This window comes from Triticum aestivum, chromosome 3A, assembly GCF_018294505.1.
Source record: "Triticum aestivum cultivar Chinese Spring chromosome 3A, IWGSC CS RefSeq v2.1, whole genome shotgun sequence".
NCBI classification, from domain to species: Eukaryota; Viridiplantae; Streptophyta; class Magnoliopsida; order Poales; family Poaceae; genus Triticum; species Triticum aestivum.
Window position 1 is genome coordinate 750,082,532 of NC_057800.1, and position 4,023 is coordinate 750,086,554.

The 4,023-nt window shown below is 54.8% G+C and overlaps 1 pseudogene; it reads left to right on the plus strand.

Moving 5' to 3' along the window:
- Positions 1-389: 389 nt before the first annotated feature.
- Positions 390-3,695, plus strand: LOC123057376 (agamous-like MADS-box protein AGL23; annotated as a pseudogene).
- Positions 3,696-4,023: the final 328 nt, after the last annotated feature.

The following is a 4,023-nucleotide window of genomic DNA, read 5'->3' on the forward strand; positions in this document are numbered from 1 at the left end:
ACTAGATATTAGGTATAGGTATAGGTATAGGTATAGGTATAGGTATAGGTATAGATAGATAGATAGATAGATAGATAGATAGATAGATAGACAGATGTTGGAGCATTTTTAAGTGTAATGAACATTAATTAAAATTACACAAAGATTTTCTTCATATGTTACAAACATTTTTGTAAAATTGTGTGGGAAAACATTTTCTATGTTGTGAACATTTCTCCTATAAACCTCCCTACACTACCCACTGTTCTGGGGTGTTCGGGGCATGCATGCAATCTGGCTCACATGATCTGCCTTGCTGGCCTGATTTTACGATGCTTTTAAAAATAAAGAACCCGAGGCAGCTGTTGGAGAAGCAGACGTGACGGGCATCCTCCTGCTCGGTCCGGCAGATGACGGTCTTCTTCCTCGCTCTCTCAGAGCAAGTGAGGAAGACTGTGTGTAACTATGTCTCAGTGTCGGTGGGTTTATATAGCAAGCGGTCGGTGAGGAATCACTTCACTGAGCTACGTACATTAAAAGTCGTGATAGGCCATGAGATTGAATTCGGTGTTCGCTGAGCTGTGTACATTAAAACTCACGGGTCAAAGTATGACAACATGTACCAACTAAAAATTGCTAGGTCTGAACAACTAAAAATCATAAACTTAAGCATGAAAAAATTGCAAGATATGAACAACTAAAAATCATGAACCCGAGCAGCTAAAAATCATGAACTTGTGCGTGAAAAACATGCATTTGAACAAGTAAAAAGTCACGAACTTAAGCATGAAAAAATTGCAAGATCTGAAAAATTGCGGCACCTTAGCCACATAGCGAGCAAGTAATGGCAACGCCCAACGAGGGGCGGGGGGTGGCAGCGGCCGGAAGAAGACCGTCATCCGCCGGATCGAGCAGGACGATGCCCCGCACGTGTGCTTCTCCAAGGGCCGCGTGGGGTTCTTCAGCAAGGCGATGGATCTAGCAGTCCTGACCGGCACCCAGGTGGCCGCTCTCACCTTCTCGCCCGGCGGCAATGCCTTCTCCTTCGGCCACCCCTTCGTCGACACCGTCGTGGAACGCTTCTTGGTGGGGGAGGGTGCGGGGGCTGGCGCGAGGGAGGAGGGTGCTGCCAGTGAACATCAGAAGATGGAGAAGCTGCACCAGGAGTTCGACAAGCTGCGCACGAACCTGTTCGAGGTGAAGAAGCGAGGAGATCACAGCGAAGGATCATGGTGCAGGGGAGCCGAGAGCGTCTTGGGTTGACCCGAACGTGCGTGACATGGGGGACAAGGACTTGGTTGTTAAGAAATAAACCACGAGTGTGTCATTGCGTGCGTCGCGGTGGTATGAGCCCCGGTCGCGTAGTTCATTGGCGTAGTTAGTAGCAGTCGTAGAGTACGCTTTAGAGCGCATCGTGGGTTGGCCTGGGCGAGCAAGACGCGAGCGTCAGAATAGGGGAGGCGGGCTGCATTGTGCGCATGGTTAGCTAGTGGCCTAGATGGCCGGATAGTGCACGCGTGGGTTAGTTGGTTAGTGCGTGAGTGGCACAAAATCTGGGCAGGTTGTTGCTCTGGCTGACTGCGTGCGTGTGCGTGGCCGGATGCTACTTAAGCACTTGTACTCATGTTTGTTTGTTTTTGAGTCCAGAGGAATAAAAGGCCAAGATACAGGCGTTCGTCGCCGCGGCGTTCGTCTCCGGAATATCCTTTGTGTGGTCCACTATCCTTCTTCTTCCTCCGTCCGTGCGAGAGAGAGAGTGAGGGTGCAGCTGGAGGTGTCCTGGACTCCAACAATTGGTATACAGAGCTTCGGTTCAGGCGATCACCGGCGACCATGGCGCTCGTCCCACACGGCGGCGGCGCGGGCGGATCGGCGACGATGGCGATGCCAATGCTGACCGCGAACAACTACACGGTCTGGGCCATCAAGGTGCAGGCGATCCTCGACGTCCACACCGTATGGGAGGCGGTGGCGCCGGGCGACGCGGCGGTGAACGCCAAGAAGGACAAGATGGCGCGCGCGTTGCTCCTTGGGGCGTTGCCGGAGGATGAGCTGCTGCAAGTGTCGACGAAGCTCACCGCCAGGGAGGCATGGGACTCCCAGAAGGTGAGGTTCGTCGGCGTCGATCGGGTCCGCGCGGCGAGGCTGGGGACGCTGCATGGAGAATTCGACCGCATGAAGATGGCAGATGGCGAGGAGCTCGACGTGTACGGCGTGAGGCTCACAGCGATGGCGGCGAGGTATGCCAACCTCAGGGAGAGGCTGGGCGACGGAACACTTGTCAAGAAGTTGCTGGATACGGTGCCGGATCGCCTCTTCCCTGTCGTCGTCGGCATCGAGCAGTTCAACGACGTGACGACGATGGCGTTTGACGAAGCGCTCGGGCGGCTGCGCGCGTTCGACAAGCGGGTTCGGCGCCGTGGACAAGACGGCGGCGAGCGCGGGGGTGAGCAGCTGCTCATGACGGCGGCACAGTAGGCAGCGCGGGAGCGTCGACACGGCGGTGCTCGGGACGAGGACGACGGCAAGAGCGTGGCGTCGAGCAACGGCGGGAACCGGCGCGGGCGCTGCTACAAGTGCGGAGAGCGCGGCCATTTCAAGCGGGACTGCCCACAGCTGAGGAAGGCTCCAGCGGCGGAGCAGGCGCTGCTGGTGAACGGCAACGTCGACGACGACGGACTCCTCTAGGCCACGGCTTAGGAGGAGTGTGTTAGGAATAAGCCGTGGCGAGCCCGGGACGCGGTGTGCGTGCGTGCGCGTGGTGAACGTGTCGGACTCGGCCCGTGGCAACCTGGGTTGCATGCGTACGTGACCAGGTGTGTGTGTGGTGTGCGTGTGCATGCTGGTGGAGCTGGGCACCGGTTCGTGGCCGTGCCGAGTCTGTAGGAGGGCGTGTGTGCGTGCGTTGGCGAAAGTGACGGGGTGAGCGTGGTGATCCGTTGAAGTGCAGCAGCGTCGGTGCGTTTGAGAGCGTCCGGGGCGCAGTGCATGCGGATCGTGGCCAGGTTAATTGGAGTTGGGTGCGGGGTGTGTGTGCACCCGTATAAACTCCCCCTCCCCTTGTACTGCTTTGAGCCAGCTTGTTTATCAGAGAAAAGAGAAGGCCGTACGTGCGGCTGGGCGTTCGAGCGCCTGTAGGAAATTTCTGTTGTGTCTTCGTTCTTGTACCTCCATCCATCCACGACAGAGAGAGCTAGCTAGGCTTCGGCAACAACATTGGTGGCCTTCTTTGTTGTGCTGATGCAGGTCAAGGACATCCTCTCCAAACGCGCCAACCAGGTTCACTTGCGCGTCGACGTGAGCCGCATGGAGGAGGTGGCCCCGCCGCTACCACTACAGCTCTTCGGTGGCAGTACTTTGGAGCTAGGTAGCAGCAGGAGCATCAGATGCTGATGACGACGCTGCCTCCGCCTGAGGTGTTCGCCTTCGAGATTAATATGTAGCAGCAGATGTTGATGGAGCTGCCTCCGGCACAGGCGGTCACCGCCGGGATGGATATGCAGGATATGCCTCCACCGTTGGTGTTCGCCGCAGGGATGGAAATGGAGGAGATGCAGATGGTGATTCCTCAGCCGCCAGGATTCGACGATGAGACAGGGATGCCTCCATCACCAGAGATCCCTGTTGGGCTGGAGGCGAACGTCGGCTTCCCGTTCCCGTACCGACAAGATGAGCTCTGTCGATCCTTTCAAGTGAAAGCATTAAACAATGGATGATAGTTCATCGATCTGTTGTCATCTAGTTACATCTGGATGCAATCTTTCGGCAAATTTTATGTCATTTCTTTATTATCAATAATTAATGGCTAAATCTGTATTGTCAAAGCTCGAATATATATTTGAATGGGATATAGTAGACCCAAACACTTTTTTTTAAATGAAGGATAACCTCCGGCCTCTACATCAGCAGACCCAAACACATGCACCAAAGAGAATGCTTAATACATGCCTGTAGATACCCCTCAAATGAGACTGCGGTGCATCCACAACAACATATCCAATTGTTTCAATGATGTGTCATGGATCAAACACACGAGCTTGTGAT